The sequence below is a fragment of the Biomphalaria glabrata genome, chromosome 7, assembly GCF_947242115.1.
Source record: "Biomphalaria glabrata chromosome 7, xgBioGlab47.1, whole genome shotgun sequence".
Classification (NCBI taxonomy): domain Eukaryota; kingdom Metazoa; phylum Mollusca; class Gastropoda; family Planorbidae; genus Biomphalaria; species Biomphalaria glabrata.
Genome location: NC_074717.1, coordinates 42,336,196 through 42,359,969, shown reverse-complemented (window position 1 = coordinate 42,359,969; position 23,774 = coordinate 42,336,196). Strand labels below are relative to the sequence as shown.

The 23,774-nt window shown below is 35.9% G+C and overlaps 1 protein-coding gene across 1 annotated transcript in view; it reads right to left on the bottom strand.

Moving 5' to 3' along the window:
• The window catches only part of LOC106053634 (GTP-binding protein GEM-like), a 76,452-nt gene extending 70,037 nt beyond the window's left edge, over window positions 1-6,415 (bottom strand). Inside the window, exon 1 of the mRNA XM_056036843.1 lies at window positions 6,190-6,415. The gene's annotated coding sequence lies outside the window, so the exon portion shown is untranslated. The remainder of the gene's footprint in view (window positions 1-6,189) is intronic.
• Window positions 6,416-23,774: the final 17,359 nt, after the last annotated feature.

The following is a 23,774-nucleotide window of genomic DNA, read 5'->3' as shown; positions in this document are numbered from 1 at the left end:
TCTTGGACTACATCCCATCATTTTTCAAAGTAAACATTTCATTTTAAGGCCCTTCTCAGCTGGAACCCCCAACAGGGTGACACCTTTTTTTTTTTCTTTAAGGAAAAAGTAGAATGAATATTTAGACCTTAAAGTTCTGGAAGAAAATAGCAAGATGGTGTACCATTCTCAAGGGAGTTCGTGTGCTTGTTTCGGAATGAAGAGTCAGATAAAGTGTATTGGTAATAGCTGTAAAAAAAATCGCTGAAATGCCGAAGGTAATTAGCTCTTAATCTATAGAAGCAATGATGAAACGTGCTTGTCTATGATACTAAGTGGAAAGATATGAACAAAGAAGCAAGAAGAAAAACAACATTCCTACTGAAGGCATTGATACGATACGTCGGAGCGAGATTTGACGATATATTTAGAGTGCCAGATGACAACGATGTCTTGATGTTACGATGAAATTGTGTTGATCAGACAATGCCTTTCTGGTGTACTAATTTTTTTTACAGGTCTCTCTATTAAAAAGTTTTCGAATTCTTTAAACAGTATCGTGATGCTGAAGATACTACTTTAAAGTTTAAACTCAAAAAATGAAATCATCTTTTAAGATGTGAATGTTTAACCCTTGACTCAGCTATTAATGTTTAACCCTTGACTTAGCAATGTTTAACCCTTGACTCAATTATTAATGTTTAACCCTTGACTCAGCTATCAATGTTAACCCTTGACTCAGCTATTAATGTTTAACCCTTGACTCAGCAATGTTTAACCCTTGACTCAACTATTAATGTTTAACCCTTGACTCAGTTATTAATATTTAACCCTTGACTTGGCTATTAATATTTAACCCTTAATCCAGCTATTAATGTTTAGCCCTTGTTGGGTACCTTGCTCATCTAAAGAAAGCTAAAACCGTATCTAAATTTCAAAGACTTTGTATTACATTCTGTAGACTTACAAATCAAAACAACAGCTGCCTTGCTGACCTCAAGGTTTCTAGGAGTGTTTTAGCTATCAAACACGCTTATGGTCATTCAAATATTTAATTAAAAAAAACAAACAACCTACACCAGTTTTGAGTTACTATCACAGTACCATTTTGTTTTGAGTTTAAATTTTGTTTCCAGACTGCCTACCCACACATTACTCAACACCAGGACAGACATTAAGACAGACATAATGATGTATGATCGCGAGTACATTTCTCTGAGCACGTTATTTGGGAACGGAAATACGTTATTTCGATCTGTCTGTAAAATGGAGAGTAGAATGGGAAGGGGAGGAGTTATCAGGCAACCACGTGACACCGACCAGTGATTAAGGGAGGGAACAATGGTCACATCAAGAGCTCCCAGGGACTTAACTCATCTAGTTGTGCAATCTCTTTAAATGTTTTGAACTCACTTTTTATTCATCATCAGCAGACCACTTTTAAGTACAACGTGTTTAAAACTTACCTTCAAAGCATCCACATTTTCTTTTTATTGATAATATTCACTAAATAAGATCTTAACAGTTCTTTTATTTTACCTTGTATAATTCAGACGTTACCTCTAAAAAGAAGAAGATGATTACGTCCTACGCGTCATGCATTTAGTCATGCATATTAACCAATTCTGCGAAGTCACTGGTTTTCCTGGCTGGCTCAGGCAACCCATTCCATGCTCTAATAGCACTAGTTTGTTATTAGCGCCCTGGTTTACACTTTTTCACTTATTATAGTTGATAAAACAAAAACAAATTGTTTCATTGAAATTTTAAAGTACATTATTACCGTAATTGTCCATCCCCTGGATCTATGTTTGATACGCGCAAGAAAAATAACTTTGTTTGACGAATATTGGACGTTCATACAGTAATGTAGGTTATTACGTCTTTGTATGTCGACAGACTGGGTTCGAAACTGACAAAGTGACTACTGTCTGGCGCTCATACCACACACCATAAAACTAACCAGACTCCCCCCTCCAAACCAACCAGAACCGATGATCCTGTGTAAATCTATCTACATTAGTGACAAAAAACGTTTTTAAACATTTGAAACTCATTTTTAAAATTCTATTCAAATAGATATGTACACATTCTTGTGGAGAGTATAAGAAAAAAATTGTAGCTCTTGTGTGTTAACTCTTTAAAAATCAAACAAAACTTTTTTTTTTAAGAATTACGATACACGGACAGACAGACTGACGTTTATAATTAAAAATCTCAAATATCGATTTGAACTAGAAACTTATCAATGTATCCAAGACTACAGACTACATCGAAAACTGTGACTGTCTGACAATAAATTCATGTTTACAGATGTTGGACAATTTCATAATAAACTAAACGGTGTCAAGTCTATAGGGCAGATGATGTATAGGTCATCTGTTTCTGTGGCCAACGATTATCCAGGGTGTCATGTGGCCAGTATAGGTCATCTGTTTCTGTGGCCAACGATTATCCAGGGTGTCATGTGGCCAGCATAACGAACGCCTTTACTTTTCCCCAACTAACGTCATGTACCCATTAGAGCTGGGCTCAGAGGCGCCCAAAGATCCCGAAATTAAAAATCTCAGTCTTCACCTGGATTCGAACCCGGGACCCCAGGTACGCAAGCCAAGCACTTTACCGCTCAGCCACCGCGCCTCTAAACAATGTCAAGGACGCTAAAATTAAACGTCACTGTTGCCAACTAAAATTTAAAAAACAAAATTGAGCTAAAAAAATGTAACCCTAAATACGTGACAATGTATCTACGCATTAAGTCACCTTTATTTCCTCTAGTTTGTTGCCTATTTGTTTTTCAAATTCGTTTTAAAGTCATAAAGAGAAAGCTTGAGACTTCAACTATTTTATAATTAGTTTTGTGGCACAGAAGGAAGAGGTTAGAAAATTTAATCCCAAAGTGCTGAAAAAGGCACAAAAGTTATAAATATAGGTCATCAACGCTTACTTTACACCGGATTCACCAAAAAACTAGCTATTTATAGCAATTTCAACTGTCGTTTGATCATAATCAAAGAAATATAACTTTTACAAAAGACAAAGTTTTTGTTCCACAAACAAAGTAAATTTGACTGAATGTCACAGGTTACATACATGGAATCAATTAGAATATCCATATTAAAAAGTTTTCTATTTTTTTATTAGTGTTCAAGATCTCAAGTTATTTTTTAAGTAATTATAGTTTCAAGAACAAAACCAAAAAAACAAACTGAAATTAAAAACCAAAAGCTGAATTTCGTAAGAAGGAGCATAACCATAGAACAAATCGGCCATACCACAGCATCAATAATAACACAGAAGTGTATTCACCAAGGAATAATTTACCTCGATCCAATTGTAACTCTAGAATACTCCAGAGAATATTTTAACTTCATATTATCATAAAACCATGCATGTCCGTTGAATAATTTTTAGCGATGACCGTCTATAGAACATCCCGAGGCTATCTCGTGACCCGATATGTTTATAAAAATAGCCCCAAGGTGGAAGATGGAGTCCATCTATGAATATTTAATAAACCTCCCAAAAGCCTTATGAGCTTAATTATCATAAAACCTTGCATGTCTGTGGAATAATAATTGTCAACGATGACCGTCTATAGAACATCCCGAAGCTATCTCGTGGCCCGATATGTTTATAAAAATAGCCACTAGGTGGAAGATGGAGTCCATCTATGAATATTTATTAAACCTTCCAAAAGCCTTATGAGCTATCTAATTTTCTAGGCTCCCCCCCCCTCCTGTTATTTTGTTGTTGTTTATTTTCAGTCTATAAAAATCTGTTCTATTAGTTAGTTATGACCTTGAAACTCTGGTAAACAGGTAGATATTTCACATCCCATGCAGAGAACTCTTTTTTTTAAAAAAAGGTACTAAGAAAAAAAAAAGCAACAACACACAAACACATCCCTCCACACACTCATATCCCTCCACACACACACACACACACACACATCTCCACACAAGTACAAGAAGAACTATTATCCTACCATTCGGTCCAATGACAGCCGCAACATAAACAGTCGGATGGTCGCGTGTACACACCGGTGATCATCTTACCACTGGACGTCTACAGCACCACATGTTACAACCTGATCGCGGTACACTGTGTGTGTGGGGGGGGTGGGGGTGTGGGGGTTACGTGTGAGCACCGCGAAAAACAAAAACCCAACAAATCAGTTGCTTGTTTGCGTTGATTGTTTTTGGAGGCCAGAGTGGCCTGATGTGATCTTAGCTCATCATATGTAATGGGGAATAATATGGTCATTAAGTATGATATGGATGTTTGGTATATGGCCGTTTTGTATGGCTTATTAATTTAGTATAATATGTGATCATTTAGTATAATATGGTCATTTAATATGATCATTAAGAATAATATGATCATTTATTATGATCATTTAATACGATAGGGTTGTTTGTTATGATATGGTCATTTAGTATAATATGGCCTGTTTTTTTTGTTTTTTTGTTATGATATGATTATTTTGTGTGAAATAGTCATTTAATAGGATACGGTCATTTAGTATGATACGGTCATTGGCTTTGATATGGTCATATAGTAGGCCTATAATAAGTTCATTGAAGTAAAATAAGGTTAATTAGCATGATAAGGTCACTTAGTATGATCTGATCATGCAATCATTGTTGCTGATACATGGAGACATATGACCAGAGCCTAAAAATATTTGTTTTTATAAGTCTGTTTCAGAGGTGTTTGATCTAGTGGCTCAACGCGAAACAGAGAAGGCTTTTCATAGACGTAGTCCTTGTTGTCTAGGAACCACTCGGAATTTATATAACATTCAGCTTTATGTGGTTTAACTTCCGGTGACAGGGAAAGAAAATACATGATTTGACACACACACAGGAACAAAGAGAGAAGAAAGAGGGAGAGAGAAAGAAAGACATAAAGTACGTCTTCCGCTAAGATACAGACAGCTAAGATACAAACAGCTAAGATAGAAACAGCTAAGATACAAACAGATAAGATACAAACAAATAAGATACAAACTGCTAAGTTACAAACAGCTAAGATACAAACAGCTAAGATACAAATAGCTAAGATACAAACAGGAGAAATACAAACAGCTAAGATACAAACAGCTAAGATACAAACAGCTAAGATACAAACAGCTAAGATACGAACAGCTAAGTTACAAATAGCTAAGATACAAATAGCTAAGATACAAACAGCTAAGATACAAACAGCTAAGATACAAACAGCTAGATACAAACAGCTAAGATACAAACAGCTAAGATACAAACAGCTAAGATACAAACAGCTAAGTTACAAACAGCTAAGTTACAAACAGCTAAGTTACAAACAGGAAAGATACAAAACAGCTAAGATATAAAACATCTAAGAAACAAACAGCTAAGATACAAACAGCTAAGATTACGACGGTCCAATCAGCGTTGCCTAGTCATTGCACTTTACACACCACATTTAAATAACACAAACACTTGACCAATATATCACGTGATCTTACAAAATAACAGTGCACACCATATTTTCTCTTTGTGTTCCATTCTAGTATCTTACTACTATCCAATACGTGTATTCAGTACCACGTTCTATCAATGTATGCTTACGTTTTGTTTGGAAAAAAAATATCTCGGACTTAAAGAGGAAGACGATGAGTGTATATTTTACATTTGAATGTAAATTTTGTAAATATATAGCCTATCGTTTACAAATCATGCATAGTTTGCTTTGATAGATTTCAACATATAATTACAACTTTACAATTAGATTTATTTGTCTTTGAAAGGAATCTACAATAACGATCTGATTTGTGTATGTCCAGGTATACTCAATATTATTTGTACTACTGTAAGATCAAGGACTGGGGTACCACTATATATACAAGAACCTGGTAGAACAATATGTGTTTCGGACTATGGTCATGATGGTCAAGAGTTCGTTATACCTATCCGTTCTGCAGGACATTCGGGCTATATCTTAAGAGCTACGACGTTATAGACAAAATCTCAAGCAACATTTTTTTTAAAATATTTTTAAATGTTCATGTTGCCTATTGATATTTAGATTTCTAATGGACATCAATAACAAATATTTTAATTTTTTTTTTTCTTATCTGTATCTTAAAATTCACAAAAATTCACAAATAAAAATAAAAACTAATATTTCGCTCTTGTTTCGTTACCTTAAAGCTTGCATACACCAACTGACTAGATTTTAACTTACCTGCGTATTAAAAATGTTCACCACAAGATGATACACTGCACTAAATCATAACAACCTTTATTGCACAACTCCTGGTTTCAAAACATGAACCGGGCTAGAGAAACGAAATGAACTGTTCGACTGCTGGGAGGAACACGCCAGGCGGACAAGCCCTACATTTGAAAAGGCTGTGTGCTCTACAAAAAAAACACAATTGGGGGGATGGGGAAACGGTATCTGAGCGCTACGAACTAGTGTGAGCGGCTATTTCTGGCCCCCATGCACGTGTGTGGAAGCTGAGGAGTTGAAAAAAAATGGAGGGGCAGGGAGAATCTCGACGCCTACAATACTTAAGTTTATATTTTTTTTCTATGTAGCAAATTATGTTTTTAATGCCCCTCGAAATACATAAATAAAATATCTCATAAAAAAAAAACAACCTGGTATGTATCAATTTTTTAACACACAAGAATTGAATACATACATTTTAGCCAGTACTGGGTTTACCTCTAGGCAACATAAGCTCTGGTTTAGGGCTCCCACTTGTTTGGGGGGGTTCCCAGAAAATTGTTCTAAACATCTTTTTAATAATTTTGAAAAAAAAAAGCAAAGGTAAAAAAAAAATGCTTTATATTGATTACAAGGGAGGGGTCTCAAATCTCAAATAGCTTAGGGCCTTATCATGTCTTAATCCGTCCCTGATTCTGGCTACAACCTCTCCAGGATATGTTTTCTCCAACAGGTGTTTATTTAGTGTAACAATTCTAAGCTTTTAGCGGTGGAATACAGTATTGGCTTTTTTTTCCCAAGGTGCAAAAAGACTAATTCTTGACAGAGAGAGAGAAGGAGGGGCAGAGACAGATAGAAAGAGACAGAGAGACACGTCCAGTTACACTACAACGATAACACAGCAATATTAAAACGTATTAAGACGTATTTCTTAAGGCTATTATTACAAACTCATTGACAACATTACTTTGTGAAATAAAAATAAAAACAATTCGGCTCTGGATGAAAGGAAAAGATAGAAGGGTGGTGTGGCGTAATATCAATATCTGTAAGGGGGGGGGGGTAGAGCTATGCTGCTGGGGGCTAGAGAGATAGAGGCTATTCTAGAGGGGTCAGGCTGGACATCAATGAAGATATTTACGTACAAAGAATACTTAAAAAAGCTGAAAACATAAACCTTGCTTAAACATTTCTGAAATGAACTAAAAGGACGTCATGGTTAGCTACAGTAAGAGAGAGATTTCATTTTATTATCACAATACCTCTATTTAACTCGTCACTTCGTGGAAACTTCTTAGGTCGGCGGAACCTGGACACGGATCTCAAAAACGGCTTTAAAGATTTTCCTAGATATTTGACAGTTGCATTTTATCGTAGTAGCTAGATGAACAGAATGGGAAAACTCTCGTTTGACCGTTATATTTTTTTCAAAGTAAAAAAAAAACAAAAAAAAAAAACATTAAGATTTGGCTACAATATTGATCTTAAAACAGATTTTACATCTTCGGGTATTTCCGCAATCCTTGAAGAGTTAAATACATTAATTTTTTTTTGATCATTTTTCGCATAGTCTTAAAAGTCTAGATCTATAAAGGCCTTTCTTTGGAATATTAAAAGGTCAAGTAGATCTATGCCCTTTTGTTAACCAGGATTCTTTCATGCATGACTGATCAACACTAATTGACACAATTACGCTTAATATAAGCTTTGTTAATTTTTTTTTTCTTGTTTTGTTTTAATTTTTCTTTGAATCTTATTTCAACAATATGTTAACCTATATTTGCAAAATACTGTATTACATTCACTGTTTAAAAATAAGCATTTGAGTTATTAATCCAAGCTGCAAAGTTTACAATTGGATGGCTTGTGGCCTACACTGATAAAACAAGCTAATGGTCGATAACCAGATGTAGATCTAGTATCTGTGACATCACTCTCGATTTTCAGATACGTCATTAATGACGTCATTACTGACGTCGTAGGACGCACTCTTCATATTAAAACCAATACGCAGTCAGCCAAATAGTTCTTATCGCTGCGTTCAATTTTGATATAGACTTTGTACAAACAACATTGATTTATCTATCTTCTTATAGATTACAGACGTTACTTCAAAGAAGAAGATAATTACGTCCTACGCATTTCATGTGTCAATCTAGTCATGCATGTCAGTCAATGACTTAGACTCTGCTAGGTCGTGGGATTTCTTGGCTGATTCAGGCAACCCATTCGATTCTATAATGGCACTAGGGCAGTGGCGTAGCAACCATGGCGCGAAGGGGGTTCATTGCGCCCGGGCCCACGACAACTAGGGGCCCAAACTGGGTTATGTAAGGGAATGTGTTGACTATAAGAGTTTCAATGCATCGCATTATTACATTATTTTAATTAAAGCAGGTTCAAATAGCAATGTAATCTATTAAAGGGAGGTAACTCTTAAATTTTCAGCGTTTCACTTAAATCTAACGTGTTCGATTTTTTATTTAATAATAATAATAATACTAATAATAACGATATATTACTTGTAAGCCTACTTATTGTGAAAGGGTTCTTTCTATATGATGAATTATATTTGATCTGTTTTGGTTCAAGTGTTATTTATTTCTATAATATTACAATGCATATTGACCAGTTGAAATACTTAAATTAGTTGTAAAAGTAAACAGTAGAAGCAATATTGTTGTTATCGGAGACATGAATAGTAACTGCAAAATAATGCACACATGTAGTCTGGAAATATTTATTTTTCTGTAACATTACAAACCAGCATATGTATTTGATTAAAAGGTGTGATCCATAAGGAGGAACGGGGTTGGAAGGAAAAAAATGAAAGATATTTATTTCATTTAACAGAAAACCAAATCGAAATAGAGTATTAGGCCAGCAAGTCAATAGAACGGAAGCCAAATAAGAAATCAAGAAGCGAACCCTAGACAACGACACGAAGAATAACTCTTAATAATAAATTTTAGGGCAGACTTTAACTATCTTATTCATTTGGTCTAATATTGAACATCAAACATAACCTCATGATATTTCATCAAACTTTTGTATAATGTTTCACCTTTATAATTAAATTCTATGGAAACAAGTGTAATTTTTTTTTTATTGTTGCTCTACGAATCTTCCTACAATTATTCTCCACCATTATTGTTCATATTGTACATGTTTGTGTAGTCTACAAACGAATATACTTCAGAAAATCAGGTTTTTTAAAATCATTCTGTATGACTCTAAAAGACCCCTTGTGACTAAACGACATCACAGAGAAATTATCGCAACGTCTAATGAAAGTTATATAAAGAACTGGCTTAATGTACCCAAAGTAAAAGGGAAAAAAAATGTGCCTCTATCAATGTGTCTTTCTGAGTATTTCATTAGGTGTTTGTTTTTCTATTTGTAAGTTATGTTTGATTTGTAAAAAAATTATTTTAGTAAACCCTAATGTTTTGCTTGATTTTTTTTTTATAAGTTCATCAATAAGGGCATTCCATGATAAGTTCTTATTAATTATTACACCTTGACATTTTTTTTTTTTTTTGTTGGTGTTGTGAACTCCTTACCTGGACTATACTTGACACATAACAAACTTCTTTCAATAACCCAAAGAGATGCCAGAGATGAAGTAACAACAAAATATAACTTTAATAAAAGTAATCAGGATAACTGTATTTGTGGGCAACGCATCCAATGTCAACTAGTAAATATATACATAATTATGAAAACTGACTTCTATATTACTTGTACTATACGACTAGGCTCCCAAAACTCAGGCCACTGACAACATTAACTAAACTCCAAGCCGCTGTCATTCTGTCCCAACCAATGGACCAATGAAATAATAATAAAGCAACATAGAATTCTTTAAATCTTACACCCAAGATGCTCTCAAGTGATGTTTACAATATTATATGAAACATAGTCACCACAGTGGGTGTCACTGATTTAGCATGAATAAATTAAGTATAAAATAAGGGGCACGCTTGGTATCTTAATATAGTGGTTTGTTAAATATTCCTTGTATTTTTACAAAGCTTATATCAACTCACTCTGTCTGTCTGTCCGTCTGTCTGTCTGGTAAAAAGTTTGAACATGTTGTTGTTTTTTTCTCCCATTTCCCATTTTCGGATCAAGTTAAAGCTTTGCACAATTATTTATTGAACTTAGTAAGACATGGATTTAAAAAATAATTAAACAACTTGTTAATTAATTGTTCGTGAATAATTAGTTTGTTAGGTTTGATTTAGAACCCTATTATACCGCTAGCTGCATATTTTCTCATTTCCTTCTCACGGATCAAGTTAAAGGTTTTGCGTGACTATTTCATAGTCGATAGGAATACACGAATCAATCCAAAGATTAACCAATTAGTTAATCATTTAGTACTAAATACATTTTATTTTATATAGACGAAGGGGAGATAAACCCCGTAATTTTTTTTGCAGATAATGACAGTACTTAGTGGTTTCTTCCCTTAGATCAGATTTGTTTTTTAAAAGTATTCTTTTTTTCTATAGCGGGGTTACATTTTAATACCGCTACATTTCTTTTAGTGCCGGTAGGTAACTCAGGCTATAGGACGATAAAATAAGTACGTCTTCGGTTAGGTTGCACCACATTACCAATATGGCAACTTAACCGGGTGGCTTTTATATCAATAGTTTATTATATCAATAGTTTATTTATAAAGATATCTTACAATTAGTTTAATCGTTTACTTTGTAGTAGGTCCAAACAGATAACTTAAGTCTTGTTGATATAAATGCACTTATCTTCTTATCTTATAAAGTACACATATTACTTCAAAAAAGAAGATGAGCATATTAACCAATGAGCTAAATTCACTGGTTTTCCTATCTAGCTCAGGCAACCCATTTTACGATCTGATAACACTAGGGAATATGTAGCATTTGTACAAATTTAGAGTTGGGTGTACTCTGTGGCGCCCTAAAAATCCCGAAATTTAAAATCTTAATGAGAACGAGGAAGAAAAATGTCAGTCTTCACTGAACCCATGACCCCAGGTGCGGAAGGTTCTCAAAATATGAGACATCAATCATATAAAATCTTTTACTTTGGAATAGAACCATATGTACTATGTCATAATAATCGCAATATGTCTTTATAATTCGGACAATACCAGTGATTCTATAAAAAAGAAACTAATACGTTTTAGATGACTGTTTACACTCTAGAGCGTTTTTTTTTTTTTTTAATTCTATAATCAGCGTAAACTTTGTCCATTTAAAAAATGTTGATCTTAAAAAATGTTGATCTAAAATTAGAAGGAGGATGAAAACTTTGGTGCGCATGCGTGGTATGCGTGGTGTGATGTGAAATAGTGCGCATGCTTGGTGTGATGTTGAATGTTGCGCATGCGTGTTTAATTAACAAAGGAAGAAAAATGACGGAAGAGGAAATCGGTATAATATGAAGATCAGGGCCGGCTTTGGCAAAGGAAAACTAGGCTGCCGCCTGGGGCTTCCGATTGGGAAAGACTCGCACAGGACTCGAAATGATTTTTTAAAGAAAAAAAAAGCGAAAATTATGCCCAATCTTACTATTGTAGTACACTAGTCTGACTTGGTTTTAAATAAATTGCCTAATTTTTATCTTTTCGCTGCCTATACTTAATTTTCTATTTCATTTGAGGCCATCAAGTTCACTTCGCCTAGGGCCTCCAATTATCTATGCCTAGCCCTGTGGAGATGTTTTGTATTTATTTATAGATGGCCCCTAAAAGAGACACTTGGAGAACTCTAATTAATTTCGCGGGACACACATTTGAAGTCCAGAAAAAAAGCCATTGTAGGAGACAGGCGCAGAAGATGTAAAGTGAAATTAAATAGACCCCCAGTGAACAACAGATTTGTCTACATTAGATATGGAAAAATATGCAGGTCACAACAGGGTCTGCGTGTTCATGTGAAACACTGTACTAACTTTTAATCCTCAGAATTATAGACTCGGACATTATTTTTATTGATAAATGGAGATATTCAGAATCCCAACTATTTTATGCTTTTCAAATAAAACAAGAAATTCATTTATTTTAAATTTAAATTTCGCACATAGTATGGCGGGTTAGGAAAGTTGATAGAGAGTCGCGTTAATGACAATAATGTATTACACGGACAAAAAATATGATTAAACGTAAAGAAGAAATTCATTTTAAGATTATATTAAATTTTGCTTTTATTTGTTATCTGTATTTAAAACAAATAGAATTATTGCGCCTTTTGAATCTTTTCAATATATGTCTTTTTTACTTTCGTAATAACTGTATGATCTTTACTGATCTCTCTCTTCCGCTCTCTCTCTCTCTTTCTTTCTCTCTCTCTCTCTTTCTCTCTCGCTCCCCCCCTCTCTCTATCTCTCTGTCTCTCTCTCTCTCGCTCTCTCTCTCTCTCGCTCTCCCTCTTTTTCTCTCTCGCTCTCTCTCTCTCGCTTTCGCGCTCTCTCTCGCTCTCTCTCACTCTCGCTTTCTCTAGCTCTCTCTCTCGTTCTCTCTCTCTCTCTCTCTCGCTCTCTGTCTCTCTTTCTTTCTCTCTCTCGCTCTCTTTTTCTCTCTCGCTCTCTCTCTCTCTCTCGCTCTCTCTCTCTCTCTCTCTCTCGCTCTCTCTCTCTCTAGCTCTCTCTCTCTCTCTCCCTCTCTCTTTCTCTCTTTCTTTCCCCACCTGGCAGCTACAGTTTTAATTACCTACAGTCCAGAACAAAGATCCATTAAAGTACATCTCTCGAACGAAGTGTCCCTATTGATCCGCCCAGATCAAATAATTTTTCTTGCGTGAAAGCCACTCTCGGAGTCATCTGATAGATCTCTTCGTATATTAGCAGACGTCAGACAACGTTCTTTAATGACCTTGGATAGCCTAGAGTTCATCTGTCACGCGAAACATCTCGAGAGTCTTTTGAGTCTACCTCGCGTTACCTTTGAGAGGCTCTCAAAAAAGATTTCAAATGTACCCTGGGTAGTGTCTGTTGATTAGGTGCAATTTAATTTGAACGAAAGTAAATTGTGTTGTTTGTATTGTCTTTGTAACAAAGGAGGACTCCCATCTTTTACGAAATTATTGGCGTAAGGAAATGTATGCTTAGAATGCAACCTGAGATAGATTGAGAGCACAAGGTGATAGCCAAATGAAATAACGATACGATATGCAGATACAATGATACCATTAAAATATACGTATTTAGAATGTAAACTTTAAGACAATCTGAAACGTGTTTACCTAGAGGATGCACATAAAGGACTAATTTTCACTAGAATTTAAATGAACAAGTTTCTACTTATTTAAAACGCAAATCTCTAAGGGGAGGTAAGTCTTTATATTAATCTATTTATCGAATATTGCACGAGTTGGAATCCTTGAATCCTTACTTGAACAGAAATATTTCTTTTAATATTACTTTTGTAAAGGGAGCACGGAGACCTCCCAGATGACACCTCCCCCATTGGTCCACACACACACACAGACACGCACGCATGCACACACACAAACAAAGATAGGAAACTAGTTTGAAGCATAAATGTTGAGTTCTAGAAAAACAAGTAATTCTTTCTCTCCGTAATTATTTTCTACATTCTGGTGGAATCAACGCTGGTATCGTCAGTTAGGAGAGAAAGAGTTAATTAAATATACAATTCCAAATGCACCAAATTTACCATAGCAACAGTACATCTAATAGAAGTGAAGATATTTAAGGTCCAAAAATGAGTTAAACACAATGTCTGCATCTTAGTGCACGTTGGTCTAATTGGTTCACACAATTTAAACTGTAAACTATTGTTAGTCATATGTCGTCTTTTCCCATTTAGATCAAATAATATTGAAGCTATTAACTACATTCCCTCTCCTTAAAGCAACAAAATAAAATAAGTAAATAAATACATAAGAAAGACATCTCATTACCAATAAAAGGTTCATTAATCTGTTTTACAGTGAATAACTACGCACTTTTTTTTGAGATTATAAATCTGATATGTTGTTCAGTTTGTTTTCAAGTGAAATTTAACGCAAAATGATTCTTTGAAAACAAAATAAACCAATGGCTTAAATATTACTTAATCATGGGCGGATATAGTGGAGGCTGCATCGAAACTCTCTTTGTGATCGTGTTGGATATAATGCATAGTCGAACTCTTGAAAAGCCTTTTTTTTTTATCGACATGTTTTAAAACTTTCCTCAACAACAATCGTACACTTGTGCGGCTATTATGAAGTTCCCCTTACAGACCTTGCGATCTTTAGGGCCGAACGACGTTAAGGTCATCTGCTTCTTTGGGCAAGGCTAAACGAGGGTGTCATGTGGCCAGCACAACGACCAACCGCCTTTTCTTTCCCCAACTAAAGTCAGGTAACCATTAGAGTTGGGTGGACTCAGTGGCGCCCTAAAAATCCCGAAATTCAAAATCTCAGTCTTCACCGAGATTTGAACCCAGTTTTGGAAGCCAAGCGCTGAACCAATCAAACACCTCGCCCCCTGCGGCTTTTATTGGTAACATTGTTATTATAATTTGGAAAGACATATGGTGTAGCCTCAGAGATATAATCTGACCTAGATAAGCTTGATCTGCAATTAAAGGTCTAAGAACATTTTAATGTTAGTTAGAATGAGGGATACGTGTATTGAAAGAAAAAAAAATCGAATAAATAATCAAAACATACTTTTAAAAGGAGGGGGGGAGACGAAAGAGGTGAATGTGAGTGCTAATGATTTCCAGATCCTGAAACGTGTTTACCCCAATACTCATGGGTACGTCAAAATGAAACACGTGTGCAAACAGAACACAATAATAACATTCAGATCATGTGAAATCAAAAGTTTAAAAAACGCAGCAGAGAAAAGGGGAGACAACTAAATGTAGAGAAAGAAGAAGGAACAGGGCTAGAGTGTTTTAGGGCCTTTAGTCTCCCATGTACAGTGAGCTCACTTACTATTTTAAAAACACTTTGAGTAAATTTATCGTTATTAAGTATTCATTTAGTATAAGTGTTATTCTTACAACGAATGGAGTACAGTCACTCAGTAGGTTTCTTATAGGTTTTTATTTTTCTATCGATTTTTTAAATTAAAATTTTTAGTAAGCGTGTTATTTTAAAATACCACTTAAGCGATTTTTTAAAATTTAGTAGTCAAGTTATTGCTAGGTACCCCTTGAGTAGACTCCTTATTTGAAAGTTCCGGGCTAACTAGCTATTTATACCAATATATACAGATATAGATATATAGATAGATAGATAGACAGACAGACACAGAAATACTTAATTATGTGTACGCGTTTTTTCAAATCATTCAAAGTATAACCGGATGTAGACGCTAAAAATCCAAGCTATTTGAGATATGAGGCCCCTTTAGAACATAATTACAATGTCAAATATTATTGACGGATACTTAAATGATTTAACTGACATACAATTAGAAAGTATATAGGTAGTGTGTGTGGGGCCCTTTACCCTACCTTGGGTCGCCTATAGATAAATCCTGCTCTGAGGTTTGAAATGTGACTTGATTAAGACAAGGTTATTATTCGCTTACAATTTTTACATTATATTTTGTATTTCTAGGTCAAGGGTCATTGAAGATCTCATACTCGTGATATATTATATACTACTATACACTGATAGAAAAAAAAATCTTAACTATTCTTTAAAAATTTCTTCCGTAGATTTTTCTTTAAAGTTGTTTTACCAGAATTTTGACATTTAAAAAAAAAAAATATTGACTCTGTCTGATAAAATATTTTAACACGCTCTCTCTCCACCTTCCCATTCTCGGATCAAGCCGAAACGTTACACAGCCATTCTTTGTCTATGCCAACACATTCATCCATTTCTTATTATGCAGAAGTGCACAGTCTTCCAAATCCAGTTATTATAAGACTCTGAATGTATCAAATATGTGTTGAAAAGATAATATAACTGAAAAAAAAAGGTTAAGCATTGTCTCAAAGAGTATCAGTTCTACCAAAGGGAGCAGAAATCCATACCGCCTGTCCAACACCCGGATAACAGAATCAATGTTTAAACAAGCGACAGACAGTGTGTACACTAAGGTCTGCCCTCCGCAAATAGCCGCCTCTGTTTGGTCTAGCACCTGGGAGATGCTGACTCAAGAACATTAAGATTTTCTTTACAAGATGTGGCTCGGCAAAGATTTCTTGCTGGAGGGTTTCAGAATCTTACGGAGCGCATGAAAACCTCACAAAGAAGAGTATGGAGATTTCTTTTATAAGAAATAGCACCAGATAGGCATACGTGAAACTATTTACTAAGAAGGCGTCAAAAAACTTTTTTTTTTGTTGGGGGGGGGGAGGGGAATGTAAATTTGTGTTTTTTCAAACTTTAACCTGTGACCTAGACGTTAACTGAAAGTTCCTCTTTCAGACCTTGCGACCTATATATCACATGATACTAAAGTAACTGTTTCAATAGCACATGGTAAACGAGGGTGTCATGTGACCAGCACAACGACCAACCGCCTTTACTTTGCCCAATTAACGTCAGGTACCCATTAGAGCTGGGTGGATACGAACCAGGGACCCCCGACGTAGACGTTAGACCAGGGGTTCTCAGGTTGTGGGTGGCGACCCCTGTGGGGGTCGATTGACGATTTGCCAGGGGTCGCCTAAGGCCATCGAAAATATGGGTTTTTATTGTCTACTCTTCTTTTGCTGTGTGTGTGTAAAAAGAGGGGAGGGGTCGCGGCAAAGTGAGAAATTGTAAAAAGGGGTCGCCGAGCTTAAAAGGTTGAGAACCGCTGCGTTAGACCAAAACAAATTACGTTCGCATTTAGTTAGTTGATATCTAGGGGTCAGTTGGAAACGTCGCAGTGCCGCCGGACCCTAAGGCCAAACGTTTTCCTGTATCCGGACGTTCCGAAATTAATGGTCCCGGCGTCTTCAACCAAGACCATTCGTTATATAAGGCTTCAACACTGACCTGCAACGTCACAATCTGTGGGCAGTCTAGACCAGTAGCTCGTTGCCACGTCTTTGGTCTGTACGACATGGCGACGAGCTATTGGTCTTAACCGCCCACAGATTGTGACGTTGCAGGTCAGTGTTGAAGCCTTCTATATCGAGTGGTCTCGCAACAACGCACTATCACTTTAAGCCAGAAGAGCGCGGGTCAAATAACGTTCAGGTAATAAGTTCGACGGGCCGATACTAAAGTGTAAGAGACACATCCGGTTTAAGCAGCATCGGAGTTAACAATGGGCCGATCGTCATGGGATCACGGATCACGTCCGTGTTCAGCAGGACGTATTGTAACGTGCCTGTTTTCTTCACGTCTGATCAAAGCCCACAGAACGATGTGCCAGTACTTAACAGACGTGTGACATACATATCGAGGATGGTCCATTAACATGATTTCTTCAAAATAATGTTAAAATCGATCTTGTGGACGCTTTTCGAGAAAATGAATAAAAATATAAATATTTTTTAAAACAATCTAAATAATACTTCATTATTGTATCATTGTGAAAACATGGAACTTACTTTTTTGCCTTGTGTTTGAAAATAAAAAGTTACATGTTTAAACGAATTGAAGTTATGTATGATTATAATTTCGTTGCAATTAAATGCATTCTTTTTCTTTACAGTATGTATACGGGATGATTCTATCAGAACTCCTGGATCTTCCGGTATCTGGTAACGCCAGAACAGAATAACTTTTGACCTCGCCCCCGGTGAAGTTGAGGTTATAGACATTCAGTCAGAACGACAGCGACCTCGGAAGTTTTTATCGCACTGTTTGTTGTCCTCTGTGTTAAGTATAACAATGTTACTGTAATCAATTTTTCTGGGGAAAATGGCAGTTGGACATTATTATACAATTATTCTACTATATTAATCAAAACTCTTGTCTCCGTTGAAACAGATATTGTGGAACATTATGATGATTTCGCCCTCAGAAGTCTTCGTCACATTATTTTGTTGTCCTCTGTGTTGTCTTTAAGATATTGATGTACATAAATTAAAAAAAAAAAAGGCTTGTGGAAGATAAGTTATCAGTGCAGTATTTAATGAGATGCTAATTAGCAGCTTCGACCTACATATTTAGCAACAACTAGAGCAGACAAAAACGTTGTCTACCGGTGGTCTGTTGAGGGTTCCTTTTACGCCGTCTTGGTCTGTAATTATCGCTGAGGTATTTTAAAAAACACAAAATCTGTTCATGCCAATTCTTTTCTGACATTGGCCGATTATCCAGAGCCCTTTCACCAACTGGATGACCAAATCTCATAACTGCCCGACAGATCGCGAATGGGCCTATTTCAGGTTTCGGACTTTACATGTCTAATCCACATTCTTTAGATGGACACGTGGATAAATTGGAGCAACGCTTACGTCATTGCCAAGCCCCAAAATGTATTAACGGGACGTCTGTACATACAGATGTTTCACCAGTAACAAAGTAGTCGCTGTTGGAATGGAAGATGATCTGACTTCAATGGTCAGTTGATTTCTTCACAGTCTGGCGCTTACTTCTGCTGAATTGTTTAAGTTCAAACCAATTGATTCGTTGTTTAAAAGATCAAAGTCTCTCTCTCTCTCTCTCTGTCTCTCTCTGTCTCTCTTTTGACCTCATTGCCTTGCGTTCTTTTAAACTTGTACGCACTTTAAAGACAGACAGACAGTAAATGATCACAGATGTCTGCTAAGTCTCGGCCAGGCGGTGATAGAATTACAAATATATCTAATACTGTCGGTCGATCTGGCACTAACATTGTAGAAATGCCAGAAGTCTGTTCTGGAATAAGCCATCCTCAAACGCCTACGTCATAGATTCCTCTTGATATTATAAAAAAAAAAACGCATTGATATAAATAATCCAAACTCTTCTAATGCAATACATGGGTCACTTGGGTTCTTTTCCTAATAGCTATTCTTTTAGATACTGATTTTGCCTGATTTCGATACACGAAAAAGGTATACTAGCCGCCCGTCCTTTTATTTGTAGACAAGAAACTCTGTATGTAAAACAATAAAAGATTTTATAAATTATAATACCTATGATTTATTTAAAAATTGATTTCATGCACATGGCATATAATATTGTAATAACTTAAGGGAGGCAACTCAACAAGGTATAGGTGTTTATTTACAAGAGGACATGACAAACACATAGGACATCTGCCTTGAGCACAGCATCTTCATCTCGGCTCTAGACCTGGGCGGAAATCGTTCTCTCTTCTTTTACTGTGAACATTCGAATTAGTCTAGTCACTGATAGTGCGCACCTTTTGCACTATCTTGGATGGCGGTGTGCATGGCGGGGTTTTAACAATATCAACACTAAGTAAAATATTGTAATGATTGAAAATAGTGTATCAAATATGACAAAATAACAGCTACGACCAGGACACTAACTACGAAGCCGCAGAAACTTGCTGCCTAGATGCCAACGGTAACGCCATCTACTCACAGCTTTCCTGACGCCAATTTTCACCACCAGTCACAACAGAGCCAACACTGGTATGTAATGAACAGAAACAGAGATTTTGGACAGATAACTCTGTAATTATCATAGATACAGTGATGCTATTAGTTGTAGATTTCTATGGAAGAAGATATAAGAAAATAAAAAATAACTTGTTAGGAACATCATGCGACAAAAGTAATGGACAAGTAAATCAGAAAAAAAGTAAAGTAAAAAGTAAAGTAAAAAGTAAGGTAAAGACTTTGCGATTTGTGAGGGCAGTTGATGCAAGGTTCATCCGTTTCTATGGAGGAGAGTTGACAAGGGTGTCATGCAGCCAGCACAACGACCAGTGGTTTTACTCTCCTAAAGTATATTAGGCACTGATTAGGTTTGGGCGTCCTAAAAATCTCAAAGTTCCAGTCTTCACCCACATTTGAACTCAAGAACCATGGGTTCGGAAGCCAAGCTCTTTAACTCGGCATGTACTCCCTACCATGCCAAAAACAATGGATTTGAAATCACACATTAATTTATTACGTAGAGAAAAGGCCATTTAAAATATATAAAACATCGTCTTGCTAAAATGATTATTAGCAACTTTTGAATTTAGTGAAGACAATGAACATTAATTCCATTTGACTTAATAATCTATAATTATCTCTACTCCGGAAAGGTTTGACACCTTTATTTTATTGAAATGATTTTTTTTTTTTTTTAAAGGCGATAGTTTAGATTATTTTAAGCCCGGTTCTTAAGAAAAAAACATGTACATTTGCAGTGGGCAGTTGTTTGTTTTATCTTATCTATCTTGTTAACGTAGATACATGTCCAGCTCGCAAGTATTGGTCAAGCCATGCATTGTCCGCTCCATTCATTGTATTCTCAGAACATTAGCTGGACACTAGCGGGAGATATATACTTAATTATGCATGACATGGGATGATACTCGTTGTGTCTGCTTCGCCAATCTATATTCAATAAGGCTTCCTCGTGATGGTTACATTGGATGACCCCTTCAACTTTGACCTTTCAATGTAATGAAATAATAACGCCGAATATACTCTTGTATTGGGTACATGTCGGGTACCGATATAATTATTCGAGACTTGCAGGGCTTGAAGTTTGCAACGAGACTTACCATTATCATTATGTGTAGTTCTAGCTTATAAATTTTTGACAATCGGAGGATTGTCTGATAAAAAAATGTGCTTACTTTCTATATCATCAGGCTATGAATAATGTACAACAAAGAATATATATATGTGGGAAGCGTGGTCGAGAGTCCAAGAGCGCTTGAACTTGGCTTGGCTACCTAGAAGGGGGCTCGAGTTCGTCACACGACTCGGGCAGAATTGTGTTTACTGAGCGCCTAAAGGCAGCACAGAAAACCAACTCCTAGATACCCCCTCCTCCCCACTGGTCCACAAATGAGATTGGACCAAAAGCGCTCTGAGTATGCTATAAGCATGAAAGTAACGCTATATACAAGCTATAATAATAATATACAGTGCTTTTTTTGTGATGGTACTCACCATTGCGGCGTATCGGCACCTTTTTCATTGTGGGGGAAAAATATTACTGTTTTTGTATTTTAACGTTTATTATTAATTTATCAGTGGTTAAAAATTAGGCGATTCATTATTGAGTACCAACTCCTATTTTGTTTTTACAACAAAAGCACTATATGTATAGACCTCTATATATTATCTGTAATACTATCTAAAACTATAGAAACCTTTATGTTAAACCTTATTTTGTTGTTTAATTCCAACACACAAACATTCTAGCAAGCAACTCGACATACACACACACACACACACACACGTCAGACGGACCAAATACGTCATAAACGTATGAAGATGAATGCAAAGCCACACGCAAAAAAACAAACACACATACACACACAACTCACCAAGCTTTATAAAGTTCAATGCAAAAAAAAGTATTCTTGCCAACTTTCCACCCAAACTAGAACGGATAAACTCCAGCGCTGTTTGTTTTAATTTGTTTTCTCTGTGATCCGTTTCCCCATCACAAGTTTGTCATTTGTTTAGGATTACATGTTTCACTACAATTTAAAGCAAGATGACGTCATCATTCGGTGCTTATCCAATTGGAAGTAGTTAAAAACACACGCGCACATTTGAATAGGAACGCCCTGAAATGTTTCTATGTAAAAATGTCAACCTGTTACTTATAGGACCAAACTTTTAAATACAAATTTAAAAAAAAAACAACTAATATCATTCTCAAAAAGACATATACGTACATATATGATAGATAGATAGATAGATAGATAGATAGATAGATAGATAGATAGATAGATAGATAGATAGATAGATAGATAGATAGATAGATGAATGGATGGATGGATGGATGGATGGATAGATAGATAGATAGATAGATAGATAGATAGATAGATAGATAGATAGATAGATAGATAGATAGATAGATTAGATAGATAGATAGATGTGCTTATTCAGTTACCGACTACTTATAGTCCGGCTTCCGACATATCTTCACGTAGAACTATCTACATTCGACTATAAAGGCTTTGTGAGAACACTTTATACACCAGACAGAATCGCTTTGTTGAAGGTTTTGGAAAGATTCCTAAATCACCTGTTCTAATCTCTGCTTCCAGTGGCGAAGATGCAGTAGGGACCACTTGAACTCCTTCTGTTTAAAAATATCTTTATGTATAGACCTATTATTCAATCATTTTAAGTGGCCAGCTCTCCGTTCTCTCTGGCCCTCCCCCCCCCCAACCACACTACCCCGCCATTACATCATACCTTCTCTGTAAACACGCGCTGCTGCTAATCACGTGAGCTCAAGTGGCACGTGCGGGGAGTCCAGTTCCCGTGTTACCGAATATAAACATGGACATTCACCACTAATACGTCTGTATAATGGTAGGCATGTATTAGCCATAGTCTGCATAAATCAAAGGGGTACTTCACAGGCATGGGAGTTTGGGTCCTTGACTTAGATTGAATTTTTACAAATATAAGAATATATGAATTAAAAAAAAATATTTTTTTTCCCTTGTTCTTTTCCACTTATATTATTATTTTATAGGGTTAAATTGCGTTTCTAATAAAGTAAAAAAAAAAGTAAAGTCGGTTGGTCTTTGTGCTGGCCACTTGACACCCTCATTAACCGTGGGCAACAGAAGCAGATGACCTTTACACCATCTGCACTATACATCGCATAGTCTAAAAGGGGAACTTTATTTAGGAGGCGCTGTGGCTGAGTGCTAAAGCGCTTGGCTTCCAAACCTTTGGGACACGGGTTCGAATCCTAAGATTTCTTTTTTCGGGATCCTTAGGGCGCGTTATTCGGAAAAAAAAGTAATAATTCTCTACCCTCAAGTCCATTATTTTTCTAAATGTTAATTCCAAGTGATTAGGATCAAACACCTTATTATTATGTAGACATTTGAGCCAGCTAGCCCAAACAAGATTCCTGTATTCGGAAACAATAATCAAGTTAAAGTTATGTATCATTTTATTTTTTAGTTTTGGCAGCTTGTTTAAAATAATAGACAAGTTAACATTTACATAATTGCCACAGTTTGCTTCCAATAGGTCCATTACAGTACTTCTAACTTGAAGGAATAATGGACATTCCAAATACATGTGTTTCTCGTTATCCGCATTTTCAAGGTGGCATAATATACATTCACGGTCATTTGCCCGTCTTCTAACCATAGGGGTCATCCCAAAGATAAGTCTATAACTAATCTCTCTAGCTTTAGGTGGGATATGTTTACTGTGTAGGTTTATGAATGTGTCCTTGAATTCTGTCACCCCAAGAACTCTCCCCCACTTAATCCTATTCACTAGGCTTTCCTGTAACAGCTTTTTAAGTGTTGTGTATGATTCTTTGGTTTTGTTGTGTATTAAATGTTCATTACCAGGTAAAATTCTTGAAATAGATCTGTAAAATGGATGAGTGACTGTACCAAAATAGTGAGGAGTATCATTGTGTATTGGAAGAAGACTACTTAATCTTAAACCATAATAGTAAATTGTCAAGGGAAAGTTTGTTGGGTTCCTAATTACTTGACCTACAAATTTTAGCCTTAGCGACTGTATTTTTGTTTTAACATCTTGCAAGTTTATCCCCCCATCCTCTTTGTTTTAAATGAGTGTAGTGTGCTTA